Below are 14,415 nucleotides of genomic sequence, written 5' to 3' on the forward strand. Positions count from 1 at the left end.
GATCAACCATCGAGAAAATATTCAGGCGTAAAACATTTTTTCTGCAATGAGTTTTGAGAGATGAGTGAGTGTCATAGATGAGTGTATCTATGTATTTAAGTCTGTAGATTAGATTAGCCTTTTAAAAGCACTACAATCACCTTTTGTGGTTGATTGTTCAATAAATCACTGGACTATAAGTTTAACAGATCTCTCATCCTGTCCTTGAAGGACAGAATAAAATGTATATATGCTGGTTAGCATTGTAAATGTGTGGTCACATCTGTGGTAGAAAATAATAATAATATAAAAAAAGCAATGAGTGTGAAAAAACTCAGTCAGAAAAGCAATCTGACCCGACATTTGAGGACACATACAGTCAAAAAATCTTTTTCGTGTAAAGAGTGTGGAAAAAAGTTCAGTCAGAAAAGCGGTCTGATCAACTATTTGATAATATATTCAGGCGAAAAACCATTTATGTGCGATGAATGTGAATAAAATTTCAGTTAGAAAACCAATCTTATCAACCATTTGAGAAAACATTAATGAGAAAATCCTTTTACGTGCAATGAGTGTGGGAAAAAGATCAGCCACAGAGGCAACCTGATCCAACATTTGAGAACCCATACCGGCGAAAACCCGTTTAATTGCAAGGGGTATAAGTGAAAATTCAGGCACAAAATCCACCTCACCAAACATTTTACAACACATACAACCGAAAAACCTTATATTCGCGATGATGTATGTGGGGAAAAATTCAGTCATAGAATCCACCTGATAGAACATTTTAAGACACGCACCAATGAAAAAGCTCTTACTTCTGACGAAGATGAATAAATCCACAATAGCCGTGATATGGGTTCGAACTACGTCCAGGATGATCCCAGACGTGCCTTAGTCGACTGCGCCACGACATGGTATAAGAACTGCAACCGAGTTTGTTACTGCTCACACACGGATCCTGCAGTCTCTCCGAGACACAAACGAAGGTTTTATACAATTCACCCATACACTCGGGCACTGTCAACAAGCTGTTCTACCTCTTCGCCTTTACTTCAATAAACACAGAAATCAAAATAGCGTGATATGTCAAATTAATAAATCCACAAGGGCAACGATGAGGGTTCGAACATGGTATAATTTCTTAGACCATGTCGTGGCGCAGCCGATTAAGGCGCGTCTGGGATCATCCTGGACGATGTTCAATCTTACGTCCAGGATGGCCTTCACCCTCATCACGGCCCTTGTAGATTTATTCCTTTGATATATCACGCAAGTGTGATTTTTGTGTGTATTGTGATGAAAACCTTTTGGTCCGCGAGGAAATCATTGATATTAAAGAGGAACCAACTGAAGACCAAGAGCCCACTCAATAAAATAACAATAGTCTAAAATTGTGGTTAATTGTTAGTGAGTCAAAAGGCAAGAAAGGGAGGAATCATTAACCATACAAGTCTTTAGCAACTTTTGCCGCATATTAAGAGTCCATTAATGTACAACACAACCAATTACCTCCACCCTCCTTCACGACGCACGAGAAAATGGCCAACAAAATGATTTGGGTAATTTGAGATATGATGCACTGTATGGATACCAGTAAACATTTTCCTAGATCACAGAAGTTTAAATATCATACGACAATCGTCTTAAGTACATCGATGCCTTTAAGAGTACAGACGTGACAACCTGGAGCAGAGAGGTAAGACGCGGATTTTAGAGTTCTTAACAAAAAATGCGGTCGGAAAACCCGACACAATTAATTAACATTTAATACAATAGGCAGATAATATTGTTGCTGGTTTGCATAAAAAATTTAACTCATAGAAAATTAGGCACATTGGAAATTTCCTCGGAAGAAAACGGGGATATCATTGCCATATGTCGCAAATAAATTCACCAACATAATAATAGGAATTATTCTTAATACATCAGTCTCTGGACTGTAAACATCATAAAAACATTTTCCTTGAACCAACTTAATTATCAGTACTAAAACAGCTTAAATGTTGGCCCTCTTTCACTTCTTGACGACATCTGGACAGAACAGCCGATATATCCTGACACAGCTGGATTTGGTTTGAAACATACTTCACCTGTCACATTTGAAATAGTAGGCAACATTTGAATTTGTATTTTTTTAGCTTAAACATCACACAACAATCGTCTTAAGTACATCGATGCCTTTAAGAGTACTGATGTGACCACCTGGAGAGAAAAGGTAACCCAGTTACACCTCTCAGTTTATCTCTTTCTAGTCACTATCGAAACACTAAACAAATTTCACTACAGGTCACTTTAATATCGATTTTTACCATAAACGTTTAACTTACGATAGCCTCAAAATAAAAAATATATATATTTTCAAGAGGTCAAAAACATTCATTAAATTATTAAAACAAAACACAAAATTGTGCTGCATGTTTGTTAAAAACTTCCTATTCATGTAGCTGTTACGCAAGCACTTACTAACCTGATCAGCTTTTCACAATCTTTTGGCGGCTTTGTTTACAATTATTAAACAGTTAATGAGCTCCATAGCACCAGGAGGCTGTTTATAACAATAACAGTTGATTGGGACGTTTTCATGCTTGTAAACTGTTTAATAAATATAACCAAAGCCGTCAGAGATTTAGCAAAGATGTACACGTTCGTAAGTACTTGCGTAAGTGCTTCGTGAATCAGGCCCCAGGTGGTGGTCTGCTATGTATACCTGAGTTATCCTTTTCTCGTTATCCATTAAAGAAAACGTGTAACTCTTTCTAAGGGGATGCCTATGGTCGGTAGTGGAGATGGACAATAAATAGTTCATGTAATAGAAGATTAATAACAATGAAAATTTCTGCTCTTCGGAGCGCAGACAAAAGATCTGGGAGTTTGTGATCCGTGTTCTGGTGGACAAGCAATATAACTCGTCCGCTGGGAAGACGAGACCAGTTATACATCCAGCTTTGTACAGACCTCTGTCATAGCCCAGATGCGGGGACAGAGGAGACCCAACAAGCCCAACCTCTCCTACAAGAAGAACCTGTAACAATTGTAGAATACACATTTCACGGTCTACTATACAAGGCCCGATTTGCCTAATAGGCCGAGTGATTTTCCTTATTTTAAGAACTAACATACAAATTCGACCAAAGCCAATGTATCATATATATGTGACATAATCTATAATGTCTTAAATGGGAGTTTCCATGGGAAATTTTAAAGGTATCAAAATGTTTTCATTAAAACATATAATTAAATATAGAAGAAATAAAGAAAAGGAAAGTAGAACAAGTAGATTTTAAGAGTCTTAACCTTCAAATAACTAAGACAAGAATATAGCTAGATCGCCTGCCTATAGGGGAAAACCAAGAGATATATAAAGTTGTCTCCACCCTGTGAGGTGGATGATTGGGATGAAGGTGAACTATATAAAATCATCATCAATCCAGAAAAAGAAGACACAATATATTTTATAAGGTTCATTAATGTTTGTTGGTACAAAACCACACTTGTATTTTTTTCTGGACGAATGGAATAATAAAAAATATAAATACTTATACTTATTTCAAAATGTCAATAGGATTTCAGTTACATCCATGTCTCCTAGGACCCAGAATATTTTGAGAGAAAATGTGGACCAACATTGCATCTGGGAAAATATGATAAACGATGGATTGATTATAGACAAACCTTCCTCATCTGATTTTCATCCCAGACACTGGAAAGGTGTGCCAATGCTTAGGTTTCTCTGTCACATGACTATCAAACAATAACAGAGACATAATATTCTCTTTCCATACAGTCTTATTAACTGTAGTGTAAAATTCAACAGAATCCGAGAAACTAAAGATATATACAAAGTACCACTACATTTGACTATGTAAACCTTCACTCTCACAAATGTATTCAGTAACCCATTGTAAAAATTATTACAACAATGGTTTAGAAAAAATAAATTAGAAAAATATAACTTACTTGGCAAAGACAAATTTCACATGCCCTATATTTAAATAAATCATTAACCGCACTAACCCTCTCCAATTTTTTCTTCCATATTGTAAGGCATTAGAAAACTCAATACAGCTATATTTTGTTTTAATATATGATTCATTTCATACGTTTTAATGATGGTTGTGATAATTTAGAAAAAGGTTTTCTGCCAGAATGAAAATAAGTGTGCTATGTATGGAATAATGTTCATTACATTTGTCTATGTAAGCCTTCACCCTCACACACATATATATATTCTATCATTTAGTTACCTATTGTGTAGGATTCAAGAAAATAAATTGATTTAAGTAAAAACAACATAGAAAAATATTGGATTCCTGGAGAACAGAAGGCCAGGTATCAAAACACTGGAACCGTCCATAAAATAGGATCTCTCGGTTTAATCTTTTTTTTGAGAGAGAGATATATAGAAGAGTTGTTACATTCTTGTACAGCCACTAGTACGCGTAGCGTTTCGGGCAAGTACTTAATCCTATGGTCCCTGGAATACGACCCCACGAAGAATCGTTTTTACAACCCAGTACCCATTTTACTGTTGAGTTAAACAGAGGCTACAGTTAAGGATTTGCACCCAGTAAATCTTCCCCGGCCAGGATACGAAACCAGGAAAAGGCGCTCGCGGAACCCCAGGCGAGTGTCTTACCACTACACCATGGAGACACGTAAAGATACCAGATCTTAAAGAGATCCTCCCGCAGTCCAAGGACTTGTAGAGAAGAGGTCCGCACGGCGAAGAAGAGAGAAGCAGACGCACGGCGTCGGACTGCCGCCCACCAATCAGGAGCACCTAGCACGAGATATTCCCTCTGGCGGGCACTTTGAATGTGGTTCCCTCCACACTCCCCCCGTCCCTATAAAACAAGGGGTGTATTAGAAACTTAATTTAAACTTAGTATGTCCATTTGGAAAGGACCCTCCACCGGCTTCATATTGAGGGGTAAAATGGTATATTTAGCAACAGAAGAGGGTGTTTCTGGTTTGATTAAAAGAAAATATTTAACAATTTAAATATAGAATGTACTTCTTTGTGAAATTGTTCATGATTATTTTACTGATATGGTGTTTTGTTGATCTAATTCTTGTGATTGAATGAAGTAGTACTGTTTTGGTGCACTTAACTGATCATGATTTATTTACACTACACACTACACTGCAGCTTTTTTTTTTCAAGATTCACTCCAAGGGGTTCACCCTAGGAATGGTCCTCACACCTAAGCGCCGCTCCTTAGTTCCTTCCTTGACAGAAAAACACTTTCCACACATCTCCATCTCCAACAATTATTACTCCTCCTACGTGATGGGGTGCGTTGGCCCCGAGGCGATATGATGGCGTCTGTGAGACGCCTCAAACCCTCACATACCTCGTCCAATTTGTCACGAACCCCTGAGATTCCTGAGACGACTTCGTCTAGTTTTGCGTTCATGCCTGTCAATTTACCTAACTTTGTATCCATTCCCGTAAGAGATGGAGAGCCTGATCCAGCATTTGTTTGCCGGAGACCCCTCTTACCCTGGCCTGATAAGCTATCAGCCGGTGACGACTCTGGAGATTTTGTGGGTGTCCGTGAGTGGAGGTGGAAAGCCAAATTACGCCTGGCTGGTTGTTCATATCGGGAAGGCCTACCCACAGCATTTATCCGCACTGCTGGCCCTTGGGACCTCTGCTGCTGGGAACTAAATGAGGATGACCCTGCTGACCCGTGAATAGCAACAGAATTATGCTGAAATGTCTGAGCCCTATCAATGGCTTTTTCCATGGACGAAATATTAGCGTTGGAAATATATTCTGCTTACCGCTTATCTAACAAACCTTGGTCAAATCGCATGATTGCCATCTGCTCTTCTTCTGCCCGTTCCAGATGTTTGTAGACTCGATGAACCAAATGCTGGACTCTATCAGCCCATTCTAAGATTTCCTCACCATTCTCCTGGTGGGCCTGAGAAAATTTCATTATTGCCACGTCTAAAACTATCTCCAAATCTCTTTACAAGTTTGTGCATCATGCGAGTATAATCAATTGATGGTTCTCGGTCTAGTATTCGGTTCGGTAGTAAAAATCACTAGCTTTTCCCTTAAGACACCAACCCAAGTTTGTTAGAGAAGTCGTGCCACTCCAATCTTTTTTTCGCTGCATACGATGTGAAACGGCGATAGAATGGAGTCTAATCAGATTTACCATCATAATCGAGTTCCCGAGGTGGTGGACGGAATGAATTATTCTTTTGACCATGACGGTTCCACTGTCGAGGATACGTGGAGTCATCCGAATCAGAACCCTGAGAGCTAGCTGACAACCTTCGAACTGGATGACGAGTGGAATGAGACGGACCCTTAGTGGAAATAATTCCCTGTCTCTGAAAACCAGAACTTTGCAAACTATGGGTATTACGAGGGGGAGACCTATGTCTGGTGCGACTGCGTGTAGCTGCGCCTCCAGAGACGGCGGAGGCATTCCCATCGGTTGATGGCGAGCCCGAACGTCCCCTAGTGTTTGGTTCTGCTATTGTGTTCGAACCTGAGCCATGAGGTGGTGGTTCCGCGTCAAAAGATATGGCATTCAACAAAGGATTTGTAATCTTAAGATGAGACATATGATGGATGTTGTCTGCCGTTATAGTGCATGTGTGTCTGAACTTAACAATTCTGTTGGCCAGTGTGTACGACACTCCAGGTAATGTTATTAGATCAGTTACAGACGAAAGTTAATGCGTATGCGGGGCATCTTGCGGTAATGAAAAGCCGCAGCTCAGAACTAGTCTTTTTGCAAAATGTACGTTCACAGCCAAAGTAAACCAGCAATGATTAAGAATAAGACACGTCAGGGAATAGGCCTTAAATCTAGGAATTGTCAAGAATAGTATCCTGTTTCCAAGCCTGTAACCAATGGAAGCAGGTGCCGCTTAGGAATTATCCAGTATGTTTGAAGTAACTATCCACTGTACGATTGTCCAAAAAAATTGGAGAAAAGCAGGGTGGCCCCAATAATTAGGATGACCTGACCAAATGTTACTCCCTCCCCAAAATTTTCAAAAGATGGAATGCACTTGGTATGGTCTTGAACACTCACTAGGACTGGATAATTATAAGTGCCCACACTGAACTTGATCATGTATGAAATCTAGGATTACCTTAAGTCTAGAATCATGCACTTAAATCTAGAAGAATGCACTTAAAACTAGAATGTAAACATACATTGCACTCCTACAAGTATATGTTAGGCAAGAACCTTCACACTTATTACTAGGTATTTTCACTAATACTCGTAGGATGATCATATGTAGCAATGTTCGCCTACAAAGTGGAGATGTTAAACCACCATGTTCCAATTTTCCAAATTTCACATACGTAATCAGTATCACTCACTTAACTAATATATATCAGTATTTGTCACCTCAATGTCTCAAGTAAATTTATCTAATGTAACTGAAAAGTAAGTTTATTCACTAATATCTATATTCAGCAATGAGTATACAGTTCAAAGTTCATGCACCTGTTAAAGAACAACACAGTCATTTCAGAGGAATGGGTACGTTCAGGGAAGAATTATGGTTTCCTTTTCTCAGGTTTTCAATACACCAGCACAAATTTTGTTGACACATATGTCTCCTTGGAGTCATAAATATATAAGAAAAGTTCGTGAAGGCAAAGTAGGAGACAGTCCAGTAAGATGCAACAAACACCTGTATATAGCTGACACCACTGAGTCCTCCACGACCGTGAATAAACAATAACACTGAGCCCGGATACGCTCGTGAACAAAGGCTGAATCCGTGAGGTAGCAACTTCCTCCTCACTCCTATTATAAGCACAAAAGTACTGAACACGTCGAATTCTGATGTAGAATATCTAGAAAAATAGTAAATGCAAAGAAAATTGATGGTACAACCTTAGTGGGAAGTGGGAACGCCAACTGGTAAAGCAGACGCCAACTGGTAGAGCAGACGCCAACAGGTGGGTCGGGCTGGCAGCATGTAGGAACTAGTATGGCGGCGGCGCGGCGTGGTGATGGCGTCGTCTTGAGAACAATGAATATATACTAAAATTTACAAAAAATAGAGAAAATTGCCAAAAATGGGGAAAATTGATGCAGCAAATAGGGCAAAAAATCTGGGAAATAAATCTAACGTCGAAAATCTTGCTGGATGCATGGGGGTTGTAGAACACTCTTGAAGCAGGAACAGAGGTACGACGAAGTATAGAAAATCACAGGGAAATGCAAGAAATGGGGGAATAAAGCATAAATACTGGAATCAGGAACCACAAAATCACAGACAACGCAGCTGGAAAGCACAAATCAAGTCCTAGCAAACTGGAGAACATCTATGGTGCAACCGACGACAGTAAATTTCACTGTAATGTTGAACACGGTCACAATCACTTGCAGCAGGATAATGATGTGTACAGCGTGGCGAGGTCCTCTTGATCACCGTGTAGGCCGATTACTCACTGCGCCAGTGTGGAGGCGGTCGCCTAGGGGCTATGGCTGACCAACCACGTGGTAATCAACATACACGGAAATGTGGAGAAAACGGGGAAAACAGCGGCTCACCTTGAGCTGAAGTCTTCTCACGGGAGAGCTGAAGCAATACGACGGCTTCTAGGGGCGAGGATGGGCGAGGATGGGCGAGGTCCAATGGTAGCTGGCCAATATGAGGTGCTGGATAACCACCGTCCAGGGGGCGTCACTAACAAGTCCTTCTGCGGTCAGGTGCAGTTCTCGTCTAGCTTCCCTCTCGCCTCCAGGCATTCATGCAGGTGATGCGCAGACGCACGGCGTCGGACTGCCGCCCACCAATCAGGATCACCCATCATGAGATATTCCCTCTGGCGGGCACTTTGAATGTGGTTCCCTCCACAAATAATTTAATGGAGGTTCCTGACCTCTTGAAAAAAATATTTTTTTAGTTCGAGGTCAGGACTGAGGACAAGTCATCGTGTTTGTATGCTAAACGTTCATGGAGGTTATTCGCTATTAGAGTGATTGAGACCTGTAGTGATTTTTCTTTAATGGTATGACAGTGAGTAGAAAGAGATAAACAGAGAGGTGTAACTAGATCTTACCTCCCCGCTCCAGGTGGTCACATCTGTACTCTTTCTCAATGACGTCGATGTACTTAAGACGATTGTTGTATGATATTTATGCTACTGTGAACTAGGAGAATGTTTACTAATAGTCATAGTGTTTCATGTCTCATATTACCAAAACCTTGACAACAATATATTTTTTGGACATTTTCTCGTGCTTTATGAAGGAGGGTGGAGGTAATTAGTTGTGTTGTCCATCAATGGACTCTTAATCTGCGGCAATAATTGCTGAAGACTTGTGCGGCTTTTCATAATGATTTCCCCCTTATTTTCCATTCGACTCATAAACAATTAACCACAATTTTAGCCTTCTTGTTATTTTATTGAGAAGCTCTTGGTCTTCAATTGGTTCCTCTTTAATATCAAAGGTTTCCTCGCGGACCAAAAGATTTTCATCACATGTAAGGGCTTTTTCGTTGGTGTGTCTTCAAATGTTCTGTCAGGTGGATTCTCTAGCTGAATTTTCCCCCATACATATCGAGCATATCAGGTTTCTCGGCTGTGTGTGTTCTAAAATGTTGGGTCAGGTGGCTTCTGTGGCTGAATTTCTTCTCACACCACTTGCAATTAAACGGTTTTCTCCGGTATTGGTTCTTAAATGTTCTATCAGGTTACGTCTGCAACTTGATATTTTCTCACACACATTACACTTTAAAGGTTTTTCGCTGGTATGGGTTCTCAAATGTTGGATCAGGTGGCCTCTGTGACTGAATTTTTTCCTCACTCTTTACACGTAAAATGTTTTTCGCCTGTATGTGTCCTCAAATGTCTGGTCAGCTTGCCTCTTTGACTAATTTTTTTGTCATACTCATCACACTTAAAAGGATTTTCGCCTGTATATGTCCTCAAATGGCTGATCAAATTTCCTCTCTGACTGAGTTTGTTTTCATACTCATCCTACTTATAAGTTTTTTCGCCTTTGTGTGTTCTCAAATGTAGTCAGGTAGGTTTTGCGAAGGAAGTTTCTCTCACATATATCGCATGTAAAAGATTTTTCACCTGTATGCATCTTTAAATGTTCGAACAGGTGGCCTCTCTTGACTGAATTTTCTCCTATATTCATTGCATGTAAAAGACGTTCCACCGGTATGTGTCTTTTAATTTAAACATTAGGTCGCCTGCCCATTAAGACTGAATATTTTTCACACATATTGCACATATAAGGGTTTTTCGCCTGTGTGGGTTGAAATGTTGGATCATTGAACCTGGTTTTTTTCCCACACACATCGCATCGTGGGAATGCACAAACCCTCCCCATAGGCGAGGCAGACGAGGACATCAGAGGAGTTTCCCTACAGGCCTCACAGGCGAATTATTATCATCAGAATTGTACCCCTAGAGCAGAATAAAACACCAAACGGGAGCCACATCCATCCAACTTGCACATTTCACTGGACACAGCAACACATTCAGGTAATCCATCGACCTCCAATAACACAGGTCGACCCCCCCTTGCTCGCATAGAACCGTCAAGTGAAGTAAACATAAATCTCAACGGAATGTGATCCTTATATACTGAAGGATCTATCAGCTTCTGATATAAACTGATATATCGATGAAATGAGGGATTTAGAGAGTGGGTATCAATTTCTTGACTGAAATGTTGTCGCTGTTTAACATTCTTTTCCAGTATTCCTTATGTTCTAAATTGAGCGAGAAATGTCAACAGACCTTTGCTAAAATAATTATCTGTGGAAGAGGGTACAAAGAGTTCAAAGCATACCAACTAATTACACATAAGATATCCAAAATAACTCATAATGATGAATCTTTCCCGATTTCCATTCACCTTGTGCAAGTAATGGTGGGTTTAACCAAAGATTATAAGATTTTTCTCCTGCGTCATTTATCATACTCCAAAATATACTCGACAACAAGTCAAACTGATAAAGGCTGAGAAGTGTCAGCAAATAAGCGTACACCGATATTAACCTCCCCCGAGCATTCTACTGAAGTTTTTATTACTGAATTGATATAAGTTTTATTATATGTTTTCTTACATATTGTTATATGAAATTTTTCAGTTTATAAGTTGTAATGATAGTTGTGATAATTTTTAATAATATAATTTATTATGAAAAAGATTTTATACGTGCAAATGAATTTATTTCTATTATAAAATAATTGTTATTTCAATAATGTACTGAATTAATATTTTTGATTACCATAGGGAAATAGACTATCCATCAAATATATAGAAAATCTTTTATTTATACTATAGTAACAATAGTTTATTCCGATATAACTGGATTTCACAATAGAACTTTCCCAATAGGGTATTTCAAGAAGCAGGTTTGCTGCAAATACTCCTGCAAAGTATTGACTTGCTCATGGAATCATGGACGTAGTAAACTGCCACCCAACAAATAAATATAATTTGACCTATGAGTAATATTTACTAGTTAAGCATCAACTAAAATGTTTTTGAGTATTATATAGCAATTTTGTATCATATTCTAACTGTAGAGGGAAATGATAATGTTTATATATTAAACACCCACCCAGGTCATGTTTTCGTGATAACCAATAAAATCCACCCTATTAGTTGCAGTTTCAAAATATTATCAAATTAATTCAAAAGAAGAAATTATTCCTAAAGATAGAAAAATATTCAATTATTCTTATTATTATCCACTCTTTAAATGTTTGTTACAATAAACACATAGGACTTTATTACTTATATCAACTTCACAATACATATATATATATATATATATATATATATATATATATATATATATATATATATATATATATATATATATATATATATATATATGTATATATATATATATATATATATATATATATATATATATATATATATATATATATATATATATATATATATATATATATATATATATTTGTTGTACCTAGTAGCCAGAACACACTTCTCAGCCTACTATGCAAGGCCCGATTTGCCTAATAAGCCAAGTTTTCCTGAATTAATATATTTTCTCTAATTTTTTTCATATGGAACGATAAAGCTACCCATTTCATTATGTATAAGGTCAATTTTTTTTAATTGGAGTTAAAATTAACGTAGATATATGACTGAACCTAACCAACCCTACCTAACCTAACCTAACCTATCTCTATAGGTTAGGTTAGGTTAGGTAGCCGAAAAAGTTAGGTTAGGTTAGGTTAGGTAGGTTAGGTAGTTCTTTATTTTCAATAAATTGTTTCAAAATAGTTTATTTGAATTATTATTATTATATTATAGTAAGAACATAAATTACTGACTTAATTGTGTTAGTTTATATTAGGTTTTGATAGGTTAGGTCAGGTAGGGTTGGTTAGGTTCAGTCATATATCTACATTAGTTTTAACTGAAATTAAAAAAAAAATACTTATTCATAATGAAATGGATAGCTTTATCATTTCATAAGAAAGCATGTTTGAAAATTATATAAATTCAGGAAAACTTGGCTTATTAGGCAAATCAGGCCTTGCATATTAGGCCACAAATCATTTATATATATATATATATATATATATATGTCGTACCTAGTAGCCAGAACGCACTTCTAGGCCTACTATGCATGGCCCGATTTGCCTATTAAGCTAAGTTTTCATGAATTATTTATTTATTGACTACCTAACCTACCTAACCTAACCTAACCTAACTTTTTCGGGTACCTAACCTAACCTAACCTATAAACATAGGTTAGGTTAGGTTAGGTAGGGTTGGTTAGGTTCGGTCATATATCAACGTTAATTTTAACTCCAATGAAAAAAAATTGACCTCATACATAATGAAATGGGTAACTTTATCATTTCATAAGAAAAAAATTAGAGAAAATATATTAATTCAGGAAAACTTGGCTTATTAGGCAAATCGGGCCTTGCATAGTAGGCTGAGAAGTGCATTCTGGCTACTAGGTACGACATATATATATATATATATATATATATATATATATATATATATATATATATATATATATATATATATATATATATATATATATATATATATATGTCGTACCTAATAGCCAGAACACACTTCTCAGCCTACTATTCAAGGCCCGATTTGCCTAATAAGCCAAGTTTTCATGAATTAATGTTTTTTCGTCTACCTAACCTACCTAACCTAATCTAACCTAGCTTTTTTTGGCTACCTAACCTAACCTTACCTATAAATATAGGTTAGGTTAGGTTAGGTAGGGTTGGTTAGGTTCGGTCATATATCTACGTTAATTTTAACTCCAATAAAAAAAAATTGACCTCATACATAGAGAAAAGGGTTGCTTTATCATTTCATAAGAAAAAAATTATAGTAAATATATTAATTCAGGAAAACTTGGCTTATTAGGCAAATCGGGCCTTGAATAGTAGGCTGAGAAGTGAGTTCTGGCTACTAGGTACGACATATATATATATATATATATATATATATATATATATATATATATATATATATATATATATATATATATGTAGTAGATAGTAGATAGTTAGGTAGCTACATTACACCTAACCTAACCTAACTTTTTCGGCTACCTAACCAAACCTAACCTATAAAGATAGGTTAACCTAACCTAACCTAACCTATAAAGATAGGTTAGGTTAGGTTAGGTAGGGTTAGTTAGGTTCGGTCATATATCTACATTAATTTTAACTCAAATAAAAAAAAATTGACCTCATACATAATGAAATGGGTAGCTTTATCATTTCATAAGAAAAAAAATAGAGAAAATATATTAATTCAGGAAAACTTGGCTTAGTAGGCAAATCGGGCCTTGCATAGTAGTCCGAGAAGTGCGTTCTATCGATGATTTCTGTGTTGTGTACTAGGATTTCTCTGGCGATGGTTTGGTTGTGGGAAGAGATCAACTATCGCTGTATCGCTGTATCTATCGATGATTTCTGTGTAAACAACACAGAAATCATCGATAGATACAGCGATAGCAGGCGGCTTGACGTTTGCGAGGCACTACATATTAAAAAGTCAACACCAGCAATCAACAGCCAATTAATGCACAACTATATTCTACCCACCTCAAGACTCCGCTCCAATATAGAAGCATCAAGAAATATAGACCAATAGGCTTTCTACAATAACTTCCATTCAATACCCATTGTTTCGTGTTCTGTCTTGTGTTGATGAAATTAATACCCTATTAATACCACCTCACCCCATCCACCTCCCTCAAATGTAGATATAAACAAATCCGAGATGTGTAAGTTCTATTCAGTTGTGTATGTGTAAACTAAAGTCTTTGAAAATGTAATAAGTTTTACGAAACGCGCTCAAGTGTCGCGTCAGACTAGAAATAAAAATGAATTTTGGAGAATTGATTTTTGAATTACCACCAACAGTGAAAAGAAATGTACGAAAGATCGAGAAA

Source organism: Procambarus clarkii, chromosome 32, assembly GCF_040958095.1.
Source record: "Procambarus clarkii isolate CNS0578487 chromosome 32, FALCON_Pclarkii_2.0, whole genome shotgun sequence".
Classification (NCBI taxonomy): Eukaryota; Metazoa; Arthropoda; class Malacostraca; order Decapoda; family Cambaridae; genus Procambarus; species Procambarus clarkii.